General features: G+C 47.5%; 1 long non-coding RNA gene across 1 annotated transcript in view; it reads left to right on the top strand.

The window, feature by feature from the left end:
- LOC129381373 (uncharacterized) overlaps window positions 1-4,404 on the top strand; it is a 46,983-nt gene extending 42,579 nt beyond the window's left edge. Inside the window, exon 3 of the long non-coding RNA XR_008609562.2 lies at window positions 4,081-4,404. This is a non-coding gene — a long non-coding RNA (uncharacterized lncRNA). The remainder of the gene's footprint in view (window positions 1-4,080) is intronic.
- Window positions 4,405-15,907: the final 11,503 nt, after the last annotated feature.

The raw sequence follows: 15,907 nt of genomic DNA, 5'->3' as shown, positions 1-15,907 counted from the left end.
TTAAGTTTAGTCATTTCTGCAGCGCCAGGCGTTGTTGCGCAGAAAAGCAGGCGCGCGCGCTCTGCGCATTGGCGTCATAGTCGGAGCGGCGGCGGCGGTTGTCGGCGGCGAGCGACGGAGAAGAGCGTGCGCTCTTGCGGTACGCGAGGACGGCCGTGCCGGTGTAGTACGTCACTGCGGAAGCAGCGTGTGGCGCGGCGCTTTGGTGAGCAGGTCGCCTTGGTGCCACACGTGTATTTCCCATTGCGGCGCGTTATGTCTTGCAAGAAGTCTAGCCCCGATTGTATAACTTATTGCAGTTACCAATATGTCTTACAAAGACGTCTAACCTAACTTCATGTATTACCAAACGTGCAGCAGGCTTTGGCCTTCTTTCGTTACGAGAATGTAAGACCTACTCAACTTCTTTAACTGGCTAAAATATCTATTTATACGGCAACGAAAACCACATCCTTGAGGCCGTGTAAAAAGCAGATCAAGATCACAGCCAAAAAAAAAAAAAATCATATGCACAATAAAAACGAATAAAAAAACATTTGACAGAAGGCACATGCGAAGCTCCAATAAGTGACGCCAATAAGAATAGAAATGCTGATGCTGAAGGCAACTTGACCAAAGGAACGGGAAAAGGTTTAAAAATCGCATATGGCCATGTAGAAAAGCCACTTCTTATATCTGAGAGTAAAATGGAAGGCGTGCTTGCGCACTTGTTTCTTTGTTGCGTGATAAAGAATGCTTCAATAATTGCCCTTTCTGCCTCATCACGTGCTTTAGCCTTGACCCCAATTTGATCGAACTGCGGTGAGCAGCCGCAACTTTTGCAACTGAAAGTAGAATGCCCACCATTGCCTTACAGCAAGACTGCGCTCCCGCGTGCGATCACTAACGCAGAGCCCCGTTTGCCCGATGTACACTCCCGCACAAGGTTACGGTTAATAACACTGGAGACACACTTCGTGAAGAACGTTGCATGCTTCTTCGCAAACTGGGGCTTTCTGTTTGGATATCATCGAGCAAACCTGCCTTAACTTGCAACGCTCTGAAATCACTACATTCATGCAGTACGTACGCGTGACCTTCGTGACATTGTGGGATACATTGTGAATGCACGGGATTACTTGAACTGGCATCTAATCACTTTACTTCACCTTAGCGCTGCATTCCTTGTACTTTCCAAGTATATAGATTTTCACATGCACAGGAGTCTAGCTGCAAAGGATAACCGGTTGCACAGAGATGATCCACCTGGGCCTTAAAGCTCTGCCGCATCTGGTGTGTCGGACAGGACTTTTCGAGGGCCGCTGCGCATGTTGACAAAATAATACCTCTTTTTAAGAGCTTAGAGTGCGCACTTTCATACGGTCACATACCTTTCTTAGTTATTGGGTTATACTTTCAGTGCATGGTCTAGCACAAGAAATTTTGCGTCGGCAATTGAAACGGTGCGCTTCGCCGGTATAGGCACGGTACACTGCTGCAGGTAACGCCCGAAAAGGACCATGGGGGGTCGAGGCTACTCCGTTTAGGCCATTCCAATCCTAAAAATTGGGAGGTGTTCAATGGAAATGGGAGCGAGTTCTTGTTCTTGGCCACCGGAGAAGTGCCATGCCCGCGGGGGACTCGCCCATCCCTATATAGCTGTGTCAGGGAGGCCTGAGGTGCCAAAAGGCGGACTGGAAGATACTTTGCTTCATTACTAACCTTTTAGTTTTAAGCCGCCTGAGGAACTCCCATCGCCAATCGAAGTCCCTTTCCGTGTACTGCCTCCAAGCGCTCGAATTGGGTTGGTGATGGTGCTATCACTCATAACCTGTGACTGCACAACTCGAACAAATTATCTAAAATACAGTCTTAATAACTATACTCCACTGCGGAGGTTGTGCAATGACAACTATAGCTAAGTGAGAATATTCGGATTTCAGCAATACATTGCTGCTGTGCTCAATCTATCTCTGCAACTAAAAAAAAATTTTTTTTTAGTATATACATGTTGTGTACTCCTAATGTTGCTATACCAAACAAGCTATCAGGCGTAAATGTTTTTTTTTTTTTGCGATTATGTACAAAATTATTCTCAGCAGCGTAACCCACTCCGTCCTGCTCTGATAAATTCTGGTGCACTGCTGATATCATGGACGTTCTTAACAGCTCTTATTTTCCTTTCTTTTCCGCGCGGCTATAGCGAGTGAGCTTCGTTTCGGTAAAACCGAATCAAACGGAGGAGGCTGCTCACACATCACACACAAAAGGAGCTAAGCCACACGGAATGACAAACGAAAGTCGGGGAGCGCGAGTGGGTTTGCTGGGGAAGCCATAAAATTTCTGGGAAAGAAGAAACATGCGAAAGATATAAAACCACTCTGATGAAACGGGGCGCCCAACGTTGTCGCTGAGACGCTCTCTCTCGCTCTCGTTCTGCAGCAGCAGACAACACGCGCGACAAATCTCGGCGGCGGCGATTTCGCTCTCGACGCTGCCGGGAAACGCACGCTTCCGTCCCGCTGCACATAAACAAATGAAAACGTCCGCGTGGGAGTGCGGGTGTCTGCGATCCAGGGAAGCTTCGCCGGATGGAAGGCGAGAGTGATACCGGGAAAGGCAATTTGTAGTTTGGCGGGGGAAGCTTTGAGTAGAGGCTCGAACACTGTGTCCCAGATAGCGTTGTGTCGAAATGCATTTATTTTTTCTTGCGGTACTCTTTTATATACAGCACCGCACGAAACAGTTCCATTGTAGTGACTGAGATACTCTTGGCGCGTCGATACTAGAGCCTGGCGGTAAAAAAGACCTCATCCAGAAAAGGAAAATAACGCACGAAAAATAACTTGTCTACGATGCTCCGCCGCTAGAGGGCGGTCGTTGCGAAAACGCAGCGCGCCGATCCACTGTCGACCGGCCCGCCTGTGTCGTCTGCGAGCGCGCGTTCTGATTGGCCGCTGAACGGCGCGTGTTCCCTCTCTTCCATCCTCGATGCGTTTGCTTATCTCTTGCTGGCGCCCTCTCGCAATAACAGCGCTGCCTCGTCTGCTTCTCCTCCCGGCAACCGTTTCACTCGCTCCGTCTGCACCAGTGTCCCACTCCCTCCGCACCCGTCCATCTATCCACACATTTACGCGAGCACTTGTAAGGATTGGGCGGTGCCGCCACCATCTTTGTGATTTCGTCCGGTACAAACGGCTTTGACGGTGACCGTTTATTGTCGCCGCGCTGTGCTTTTCATTTCCCGCAGCTGCGGGCGGCATTGTACGTGCGCCGGCTCGATGTCGGCGAGACATGCGCCATGGCGAAAGCAGGAAGCCGCGAGGCAAACAAAGACTCGCTCAATTTATTTGCTGGCTACGCTCAAGGCGGTGTAGCCGCTGAGCTTTATGTTTCTTTTTTTCCTCTTTTTTCTTTATTCTCGCGTACGATTTTCGAAAGTTTTACATATCGACTGCCATTATTAACAGTCCGTACTTCCTCTGTATTCCTCGTTCACTTGACTATCGGCGCATCTTGAGTTAACTAGAACATCGGCCACCCCTTTGTTGTTCTACTTTGTGTATGTATGTATGTATGTATGTATGTATGTATGTATGTATTGAAGAGATACAAGCTTTAATGATATGGTGGAGCTGTTAGCATGGCTGACCGCCATACATGCTACTCCAGTGGCTTGAATGGATGCGTGCGGGTGAAGGAGACCAGTTACGGAAGTACCCTTAAGATCCTATGTATGGGACTCCTTGTGGCACCCTTTCTGCCACGCCCATTGCCGCGGGCCCCGAGGCACGTCTCCGCCGTGCTGTGCTGGCACGCCGCGCTGCCGAAGAGTTGCCCTCACAGTAGGGCTCAGCGTCAACTGTATAATGGCGCCGCTGCTCGAAACCCGAACTTGGAGCTCGTGCCAGCTCCGTGCGCGCTAGAAGCGGCAGCGCGCCGATCCGAGCGCCGCGCGCTTCGGTCGCATGCCGCGCGAACATAGCCCTCGTAGCGGCGGTGCTGTCGTCGTTCACTGTTGAATGCGGATTGCTTCAGTGCACATTTGAGCGCCGTATGTGGTTGCGTTTTCATTACATTTCTTTTCTTTTTGTTGGACAGATGTGAGCATTTACCACGCATCAATTACCCCCAAGGAACAGCGCAATCAGCCCGCCCGGGTGGACTACAGGATACGTATGAACAAATATGAAGAAGCTTTCCTTGTTCCAGACGCCCAGTGATTCAGCGAGGACGCAATTGGGGCAAAATCTGCCCATGGCGGACACGTCATTTCATCAAAATCCTGAAAGATATACCCTCTTTTTGTTTTACCGCTAACATAATTTTAAAAAAGTCCACTACTACATGAACAATTCAACTTCCTTAGCTAGATTACTCTCAGAGGCGTATATTGTTTGCTTCAGAAATAAAAATGAATATTTGAGTAACCAACGGAGTCTCGGCAAAAATTTTTGAAGCACTTATTTTACAGCACATATTCCAATTTACGAATTGTAACCGGCGACTTCGAAAGTCATATCCACTTAGAACGAATTCTGAGGATACCAGCTTCAATATATGTGTTCTCAAAGCTTGCGACGAAATGCATTGGTGTTCCAGTAACCTCAAATTTGAGCTTCAGTACATAAAAAAGTGCGTTTCGGTAAAACTAAGTGGAACAACAATGTTCTATATTTACGATGAAACAACATGGCGAAATCAGGTTATCGCTACAACAACACATTTTTTTTCGCGAGTCTGGCAGCGCTTATTTTAAAGATTGGCACTATAAATATATAGCTTCACAATATGTTCCAAATGCATGTGCCTTGTGAAATCAATAACTTCAATTCCTATATTGCAATATATACGCGAAAACAATCATTTCAAAAGTTGACGAGAAATATTTCCTGAACTAGTTAAATATGCATTTCGATTTCTAGTGTAATGTTCGCCACTTAGAGTCTACTCAATAAATAGATTTGTGCGCATACCACAGGGGAGTTTAATGAACTGTTCACGTAATAAAAAAAAAAGAACGTCGGCATCTTTGCGAACCGTTTTAGAGAACTAGTTCACTACGAGGTCTCGAGTGCGATGGATGATCCTGTCCACGGTTCATTTAATGCATAGCGGAGCACGCACAGATAATGACGGTGCATGTTAACTGTGACCTGAAAACAAGGCCTCTTCTTTAAACCGTTCACACTATAGGAGTGCCATAGAAGGAGGGGGGGGGGGAGGGGTGGGCGTGCGTGTGAAGTGTGGGAAGCCGGCCCCGTGGTAGATAGGGGGGGGGGGGGGGGCGAGCTTCGAAAAGCGGCACCTGTGAAAGGGCGCCGCACGCCCCCCGAGATTGCGCCGTCAGCAAAGTAGGTGACGTCAGCTCCGCTACAAGAGGCAGCCTGCCGAACCGAGCGTCCCGCGCCTTCAGCCTGTTTCACCCGACCCGATTTTCGTCCCACCGGAAGTGCGATTTCCGTAGCTTGCGACGAAAATCGCAGTCGCAGTAACGACGACCCGATTTTGGGCTGCGACCAACCGGTTGGTCCCACCGACGCAGCGATCGCTGGCATTTTCCGCCGAAATGCCGCCGCGAGCTATTTCGCGGTTTGTTTTCGGAAATGGCGTCTCGCTCAACAAGTGCAATGTGCGGAGACGTGCACCGCCGAATTCGGTACTTGCGCGAAGGGAGAGAGAGAGTGAACTTTAATGAGCACCAATAGTTCAGTCGGCTGGGCCTAGGCCTACCACGATGGGACGTCGAGGTCTTGCCTCTTCGCCGCTTCGTAGGCCTGCGTGGTCGCCCAGAGTTGGTCGTCGAGATGGGAGCTGCGCAGGGCGGTGTGCCATCTCGACGAGAGGGTCACGGAATTAAGGTCTGGGTATTGATGTTTTCACTCCCATAGCATGTGGGGGAGTGTTGCTGATTCAGTTTTACAGACCTTGCGCGTGTGGCTCGGGTAGAAGTCGGGGTATATGGTGTGATAGCGAGTGAGGGAGGGGTATGCGTTCGTCTGTAACAGGCGAATGGTGGTTGCCTGTGCTCTGTTTAACTGGCCGTGAGGGCTGGGGAAAGTTCTTGCGAGGTAAAATGACTTCACAAGGTCGTTGTATCTTGTAATCGCGTCCTGCGGGTGCACCTGCACCGCCTCCGGCACGGTTGACTAGTCCTCGTGCTACGGAGTGTGTAACCTCGTTGGGGTTGGTGAGGTGCGGGTGGACAACGTCGCTGGGATCCGGACGACGGTGATTTGATTTTCAGACGAATGCGGGGCTTGTTGTAAGATACGGAGTGACCGCTGAGAAATACGACCCTTGATGTAGTTGTTGATTGCTGCGCGAGAATCGCTGAGCATGGTGTGACAGGCAGGGTCAAGAGTGGCCAGGGTGATGGCCACTTCCTCGGCCATCTCGGCATTTTGGGTAACGATGCTGGCAGCATCTCGGAGCAAGCCGCCTGCTGTGGTAACCGCCGCAAAGCGCCGTCCATCTTGGTAATCAGCTGCGTCGACGAATGTGACGCCCGCGGTGTTGGCATAAGCTTTGATGAGGGAGGTAGCTCGTGCCTTCCTGCGTTCTTTGTTGTGGTCTGGGTGCATGTTTTTCGGAATAGGGTCGGCGTGCATCCATTGCTGAATGTCGCGTGGTATTGGGTGTTTGTCTCCATGTTGACGGTGGTAGGTGATATTAAGCTTGGTTAGAATGCTGCGGCCTTTTTCCGTGAGGGTAAACCGCTCGAGTTGAGATCGACGTTGGGCTTCGATTAACTCGTCTAGCTTGTTGTAGATATCTAATTGTACTAGAAGTTCCGTGCTGGTGTGGTTGGGTAGTCCTAAGGCCTGTTTATAGGCTCCCCTGATGATGATGTCCAGTTTAGTCTTTTCAGTTTTGTACCAGTTGAGAAAGGGCGCAACGTAAGTAATGTGACAGATGATAAAAGATTGGACAAGGCGGATGAGGCTTTCTGCCTTCATACTCCCTCGTCGGCTGGTCACTCGTTTCAGCAGTCTGGATGTATTAGCGGTCTGTCGAAGAATCTTGGAGATAGCCGTAGAGTTAGCTCCGTTGGCTTCTATGGTCATACCAAGAACACGGATGCTAGGGACCACGGGTATGGGTCTGCCATCCCTCAGGCTGAGCTCTATTTCCTCGTATTGGCGTTTATTCGTGGAGCCCCGTGGGGGGCGTCCACGGAGTGTGGGGCGGAATAGGAGAAGCTCCGACTTTTCAGGGGAACAGCGGAGTCCCGTTCCTTCAAGATAATCTTCTACGACGTCAATGGCGTCTTGTAGGGCAGTTTCGATTTGGCCGTCACTGCCCTTTGCAGCCCAGATTGTAATGTCGTCGGCGTATATGGTGTGTTCAATGCCGTCGAGTTCTTGTAGTTCTTGTGCTAATCTGAGCATAACCAGACTAAACAGTATTGGGGAAATGACAGAGCCTTGCCGTGTGCCCGTGCTGCCGAGGGACAGTTCCTCCGATCGAATGTCTCCGAAAGACAGTAAGGTCTTCCGATTGGGTAGAAAGTCGCTTACGTAGTTGTAAGTGCGTTCTCCAAGGTTGAGCAAGGAGATGCGTTCGAGGATGGTGGAGTGCCTTATGTTATCGAAGGCGCGCTCGAAGTGGAGGCCCAAGATCGCCTTCTTGTGACGGGATTTGCCATCTAGGATTTGATGCTGAAGTTGGAGCATAGCGTCTTGGGTGGAAAGATGCTGTCTAAAGCCAATTATCGAGTGGGGGTAAGCACATGTGTCTTCGCGTTGATTGTTTACACGGTTCAGAGTGCGTGCTCCATGACCTTGCCTACACATGAAGTTAGCGATATGGGCCGGAGATTGGCTAGGCTAGATGGCTTACCGGGTTTGGGGATGAGAATTACTTTGGCCGTTTTCCATGTCGGAGGAATGGATCCCTGGCGCCAGCAGTTGATGTATTCGGTGAGTTGTTGCACCGAGGGGTCATCTAGATTTCTTAGTGTTTTATTCGTAACACCATCTGGGCCTGACGCCGAACGGCTGTTCAGCTTGTGCAGGGCGGCATGAATCTCTGCCACGCTGCCACGCGAAGGGAGAGTAAAAAACTTGTACCACAGATTCCATTCTCCTATTCTATGCGTTCCTTGACACGCTACGCAGCAAATGAAGTGCATTTGCACGTTTGCTTCGTACACCTTTGCGAGTTGTCAATACTACGAGGCGTTCGATCCCCAAGAGACGACATGGCCTTTTGGGTTTTCAACTCGTGGGGAACGAAGTTTAAACTCGTGGTGAACGCGGCACCGTTCAGTCGCATATCGTTGTTCGTTTTCAAGCGTGAGTTTCCCGAAGCATATTGAAAGGTTATCTTACCTCACTTATTAAATCATGCATAACAAACGTGTAGGCAATCGTAAAGAATTCTCTGCGATAGCATTAAATTCGTAGATTGAATAAACAGCGTCGTCAATTTGTTTTCAAATATTTCAGGCACGTTAAGTTGCATGTCTTCTCTGGAGAATATTTTTTCTTGTACAGAAACCAATAAACCTTGAATATGTTGCGGACTTTGTATTCTTACTGCGCCTATATTGGCATTTGCCTTGAACGGTAATTAACTTTACAGTTAGTAAATTATTGGTTGCTATAGTGCATGGCACAGTGACAACGCCCCCTCCTGCACCGTCATGTAAAACTCGGGCAACCGTACGAAAAGTAGGCGAGCAGCCTGCTTTTGTGTAGACGAAACGGTAGAAGACATTGAAGAAAAGTCAATCAAAACTGTGCAGTGAAGTCAGCCACTTGCATCTTTTTCTGTGACTGAATATTTTAAGTATAAATGGTTCTTGCACGTCCACAGCTGATCAAGTGGGCAGAAACATGCATGCCTTACATGTTTCTAATAAGTTTGTGATCTCATTATTGTGTAAACCCATATGACGATATCATCTGCGATTAATTCCTTTATAAGTTACGAAGTACCATGGTACTTGCAAGAACATGTCACCCTGGAATTTTAAAGGAAATTTCTGCATTTCAAATATACACAATATGCATTGTATTCAATAAATGACCGTAAACTCCCTTTCTGCAACGACACTTTTATTGCAAGTTTTACCTACACGCAGGAAAGAAAAAAAATCTGTAGACATCGAAATCGTTCAATTTATTCGGCTGCCACTGTGGCTATAGCATTGTGCTGCTAATACAAAGTGAGGGGTTGAATTGCCCGCCATGGCAGTCGCATAATGATGGGACTCATGGGCAAAAAAAAAAAAAAAGCTCTTGCGCGCATATTTAGTTAATCATCATTTATTGAACGCTTAAACTTTGCAAGACTATTGCATGGGGGGGGGTATGCATGTGCAAAATCTAACAAGCAATACGAACACCAATCAAAAGCAAAGGGCACAGATGCAAAACAAGCATATTTCCTGATGAGTCGAGTCTGTAAAAATTAATTGCATCAATATGTATTGCTCAACAGCACTGCACAAATAAACATGGTCAGGCATAGTAAGTACTCTATCAGGTAGCTGGTTCTACAGATGTATAAATGTCAAAAAACATGAATGCTCATACTGCATCGTACACACAGTACAAAGAAAACCTTTTTCAACAGTTGTCCCTTCTCGCAGATATGAGTGGGCCATAAGCAGCAGAAACTTTGTTAGAGGGCATTGTGTAGTACCGCTTATCAAGAAGGAAGAGAGTGAAGAGGCTTTTATGCAGTACCTCAAGCTACTCTAATAGGAGAAACGATGAGCGAAAAAATTTGTGCTAGAGCACGTAAAGTTAACCGTAACTTTTTTAAAGACAGAAAGTTCCAGGTGAGTTTAAGGTTCATTTCGCCCACTCACACTAACCACACAGGGACACAAGAAGTACTACAGTCTATGGAGTAGTGCAGTCTACGGGAAAGCTATCTTATACAGAAATTAAAAATGATTCAACAAGCTCTCGATAACACTGCAGAACTTCTTAGCCAGCTCGGCCGCTCATTTTCTGGTACGTCAGCTTACATCGACATCGGAAATCGGGCCAAAATCAAGAACTACCCCAAGTTGCACGTTGCACTGCTTCACATAGCTGGACAAGTATATCCGCCACTCAACATCCCCAAATCCTCAGGGAGTGTAAAACCAAGATGGCAGAGCAAGCACGTTGTTGAAACAATGGGGGATATGCAAAATTTCGTAAGTAGGCTTTCCCACACAGCTTACTTGTCCTAACCAAGATGGCCGTGTTCCAGCCCTGTTCAACCTGAGACACACGTTTTCAAAGCTTGGATAGTGTGAGGGAGGGAAAGCAGCAGGGAGGGTGTCGGCAGACCGCTATTTTACACCTTAATTACGACTCTAACCGACTTCCGACACCTTGGTTAGGTCAAACTAGGTGTGTGGAAAAGCCTGCTTATGGAATTTTGCATATCCCTATTATGCCATGCCTGGGCACAAATTCTACACCTGGTGAAAAGAATAATCTCAAAATCATGGGAGGTGGACGAGCGGATACTATGAATAATCGCAAATGCTGTACTTGTGTCCAAGATATTGTAAATTACGAATTACCAGCAGTGCACAAAAAATGCAACTCATCAAATACAGGCGTCGGGTACTAACAAGTCTTTCCAACTTTACCATGCTTGAATACCTCTTCGATAAAGAGCTAACGAACAAGCACATAGACAGAATAGCGTTGCAGCCTGCGGCCCAAATTCTTTGCCTAAAAAAGCACGGAAACTGGTGGCAACATATTATGACAGCTAGGACATGTGATGCAAAGACGACTACCACTACCTTCAGAAACACAACATCATGACCACCTTAACTTGAAACACAACATGCCCATGCCGCGCAACATGGGGGTAAAGAATAAGGCCGGGAGACTATATGCGACTGCCAAACACACAGAAGAGGTTGCTAATCATGAAGACACAAACATACATCAGGCAGATATAGTACACTGATGTGGCGATAACAGTGTAATAGTACTATGACACTACATAAAATTAGACACTATACAACCAGAAAAGCTAAACTGAAAGCAACAAGATAAGCACTTGCAGTACGTATTTGCAGACAACCACATGCTGCATGCCTGCATGGATTCACTAGAAACTGTCAGGGCCTACACCTCACGCAAGATTCTCAGGAAAATGGGAAGTTGACACGCGACTTGGAAGCACATGGCCAAGGAAATAAATTACACGACACATTGCCATGCAGACATTCCAGAGGACAAGCCTGCTCATGAGCCCAACATAAAAACTGAAAAATGGACGAGTTGGCATGCATTCATTATTATCTACAGTGCAAAAAATACACAACGGACAAGATCAAAGCACTCTGTGTGTTCACTTCGTTCTTGTCTATTGTCTTTCGGTTGCGCTGTAAGTAGTGCATTCATGAGGCCGAACAGGAGAAGAACGGTGCCTCCACTTAATGCACCGATCTCACATCTAAATTTATGCGCATGCAGACACGCACGCCCACGCACGCACAAACAAACAAACACACACACACACAACACACAGGCGCATACTGCTGCAATAGCGATACTGCAACACACAGCGATACCGCTTTATGCGCATCGCATAAAGCAGTATCGACAGGATGACGCCAGTGAAGGATGAGGGCTCACTTCCAACTGAGGTTTGTTATGAAAATGAGGCAATTTGTACAGTTTACCAGAACAAAAACAGACAGCAAGAAGGCCAGGCAAAAATTGGTGCTTGATGCAACCAGACAAATAAATACGTTACAGAAAGAAAGTACAGATAAAAATTCCAAGTGGAGGAAAAATCAAATTACAATCGCCATTCGGGCATGCCAGCACCTTTGAAGAAACACTGTTCTTTTTCCACTAAACAGACTGACAGCTTGCTTGTGCAAGCAAACTCTTCCGAAAAACTTTTTTCTTTGAAGGAAGTTGCATGCGCAGTTGGTGATCACAGTGCTTTCTTTTCCGTGGATTTGTGTATTTATTTGTGTTATCTCTCTTTCTTGTTTTTATAGTTTGCCTTCATCAAACACTGGTTATCATAGGCTTTCTTGTTTTACTATTTCTGGTAACCTTTATAAAACACTGAATTTCCACAATAAACCTTTGAATTAGAAGTTAGGGTAGCCTGTTCTTACTGCTTCACACTATGCACTCTTGCAACATTGCCTAAATAAAGGAAACTATAAGGTACACAGCAGCATCAGAAGGGCCATTTAAGTGACTTCTAGCCTAAAAAAAGAATAGCCTGTCTGATAATAGCACAAGAAAACACATAGGACGAACCAGAAAGCCAAAATCATCTAACAACAGAAAGTTTAATGTACATGACGGGTTATGCTGGCTGACAAGCAATAAACCGAACATATACAAAAGGAGAAGCATAAACTAGTGTGTGTCTCCTGAGAGAAAATGTATTCGTCTCAAGACACTAAAAAGCCCCCAACATTCTCGTTGCAGAACGACGTGAAGCCGATAAACACTGAAGGAATTGTGAGCGCCGACATTGATGTTTTCGTGGATGGGCAGCCGGTGACAGCGTTAGTCGACACTGGTGCCGAATTCTCTATAATGAGTCGGGAACTCGTCCTCCGCCTGAAGAAAGTAAAGGCGCCATAGACGGGGACCTCACATAAGGACGGCAGGCGGCCAATTACTGATGCCTACTCAATGATGCACTGTTAGAGTTAACATCGGGGATTCTTCTTTCGTGGCCGCTTTCATCGTCCTTCCTGTATGCTGCAAAGATTTAATTATTGGAATGGATCTTGTGAAAGAATATGGCACCGTAATTAACATCCTGGACCGCATGGTGACATTTTATAAGAGCTCCGGTTTAGTCCATTGCTTATCGCCGCAGCACAACTCCTTTCGTCTAACAGAAGACGACGTCGGCATCCCCCCTCGATCATGTGCTCTTGTTTCGGTAGCATGTGACATACCGTTTCGTTGTGAAGGAGTTGCCGACCAAATAACTACATTGCTGTTTACTCACGGTATCTCGGTCGCACAAGGAGTCGTGAATGTCACCGACGGGTGCACGAACCTGTTGCTAACAAATTTTAGCACAAAGCGACGGCACTTTGCCAAGGGCGTGGCTGTGGCTTATTTTGACGGCGTTGCGGATGTTCGTGGCTGCTGTTCACTACTCGAAGAAGCGCCTACGCTAGACCCAGCTCCTGTACTTGACGTTAGCACTGCTTTGTCGCAGCACGAACGAGAGCGGCTTCTTACGCTATTGGCCAAGTTCAACGACTGCTTTGCGTCGACGTCCAGCGTTGGTCGGACGCCTCTAACAAAGCACCGAATAATTACAGAGGATACGGCAAGAGCAATTCACCAAAATCCATACTGTGTGGCTCCCAGAGAACGTTAAGCCATACAACAAGTGACAAAAATGCTTGAAGACGAAGTGATCCAACCATCAACGAGTCCCTGGGCATCTTACAGGAGATCCCCAGGGACTCGTTCATGGTTGGATCACGTCGTCTTCAAACCTGTATTTCTGAAGTACCGAAACCTAAATCAGGTGACAAAGGAAGACGTGTACCCGCTTCCCTGTATAGATGATTCACTCGACAGGCTTCCACAGGCACGTTACTTCTCTTCAATGGACTTAAAAAGAGGATATTGGCAAATCGAAGTAGACCCGAGAGACCGTGAAAAAAACTGCTTTCGGGACGCCAGATGCTCTATACGAATTTAAAGTCTTGCCTTTCGGCTTGTGTTCGGCCCCTGCTACGTTCCAACGCCTCATGGATACTGTGCTTTCGGGTCTGAAGTGGAAAACCTGCTTAGTGTATCTCGACGACGTCATAGTGTTCTTCGCAACGTTTGAAGAACACCTCGAACGGCTTGAAGTGGTTCTGAAGTCCATACGGTCCGCCGGCCTCACTCTGAAGCTAGAGAAGTGCCAATTTGGCTTCGCGGAACTGCAGTTTCTCGGCCACGTCGTCAGCCACGCAGGTGTTCGCCCAGATCTTGAAAAAATTGCCGCCGTCGCAAAGTTTCTCGTACCATCCGATAAAAAGGCTGTCAGGCGCTTCCTCAGCCTCTGTGCCTATTACTGGCGGTTTATTGCAGACTTTGCTCGCATTGCATCGCCGTTAACTCGCCTGACGAGAGACGACGTTACTTTTGTATGGGGCGACGAAGAGCAAGGTGCATTCGACGACTTGCGGCAACGTCTCCAGACACCTCTAGTGCTTGCTCACTTTGATGAGACCGCTCCTACATTGCTCCACACTGATGCCAGCAATGTTGGCTTGGGAGCTGTTATTGTGCAGCGGCAAGACGACACAGAAAGAGTGCTTACGTATGCAAGTAGAACACTGTCACGTACGGAGGCTAATTACTCCACAACTGAGAAAGAATGCCTCACCGTGGTATGGGCGGTTATGAAATTTCGCCCATATCTGTATGGCCGCCACTTCACAGTTATCAGCGATCGACCGCCATTCACTATGTTGGTTGACAAACCTTAAAGATTCTTCTGGACGACTGGCGCGTTGGGGCCTAAGGCTGCAAGAGTTCGACATGACTGTTACGCACAAGTCGGGAAAATGACGTACGGATGCTGACTTTCAAAAAATGAAGCGCCAACGGTAACGGCACACAAAGAAGGAACAAAAGACAGGAGAAGGCGCTACTTGCAACTGTTTATTGAAGTGAAAGGTGGCTGATTATATAGCCACGGGGGGAGGGGGACGAAAAGAGAGAGACACTGATTATGTGAATACGCACGTGCGAGAACACTGAAGATATATTTGAAGGGAATCGCGAATAATCAAAATCTAAAACTTCTCTAAGAACATGCTTTCATTGTTATAAATGTTCAGAGACGGGGTGCTCACACAGGCGTCCACTCTTTTCTTAATCTGGGTGGCCTCCAACAATTCACGCGCCACAGAATATTTACTTGTAAACATGATTGTTGTGTCATGAAGCCTCGCTTAACATACTTATTTCTTCTCATTCCCATTTCTTCTCATTTTCTCGTTTCATGCGGATCCGCAATGCGTCCATGCCGGTGTAGTAACGAGGAATGCACGCCTACGGCTTCGATTCTACTGGCGAGGAATGTACCGCTTCGTTCGGCAGCACGTCCAATCGTGTTTCAAGTGCTAACGCCGCAAGAGCCCACCTCACAAGATACCAGAACCATTGCCTTTTCCCTCTTGTCCGCTTCGCTCCCGTAGAAGCAGACGGGAATTCCACAACCGGTAAACTTCACCGTGAACTACCTACTTATGAAAAGTAAATGAAACCCCGCGTAATGATAGGGTCGTCTTGGAGGCCAATTGCGATATAAGTTTTTTGGGATAGTTTTGATAAAATAAGACTGATGCTAGGTATGCACACAAATTCTCGTATCACCTCTGTTATTAAATGCGTGAGAATTTCTATGCCTACTCAACGAGAAATTTGTCTATCACGTAACACAACGAATGGCTCATACCCATCTAAGCAACCAAGAGAGAGAGAGAGAGAGAGAGAAACGTTTATTAAACGGAAGCAGTGTCCCGAGCGAGGCCGGGTATCACCCTAAGGTGGGAAGGCTCCTTAGTCCAGGAACCCTCTGGCTTCGACTGCCCTCTTGGTCCTGGCGACGAGTTGTCGTTGGTCTTCCAGGTCCCCGAGATTAGCTTGGCCTCCCACGTTTAGAATAGGTCGCTTGCTTCTATTGCTCGTTTTGCGTGCGTTTCTGGTTGCATTTCGCTAACTTCCTGCCACGGGCATTCCAGGAGCAAGTGTGCCAGAGTGTCGGGTACGTTGCAAAGTGGGCAGAGGTAGCCGTGGAGCGTCGGGTAGGGGCGATGCATTATCGTTCCGTGCGTGGATGTATTACTTTGCAGGCGTCTAAGGATTAGGCTTTCTTCTCTGTGTAGTTTAGTGTGCGGTGGAGGGTACACTCGACGCTCGAGCCTGTAATGTTGCAATATGGCCTAATAGTTGGTGGGTACGGC

Source organism: Dermacentor andersoni, chromosome 11 (assembly GCF_023375885.2).
Source record: "Dermacentor andersoni chromosome 11, qqDerAnde1_hic_scaffold, whole genome shotgun sequence".
NCBI lineage: Eukaryota > Metazoa > Arthropoda > Arachnida > Ixodida > Ixodidae > Dermacentor > Dermacentor andersoni.
Note: the sequence above shows the minus strand (reverse complement) of the source record. Positions and strands in the feature narration are given on the sequence as shown.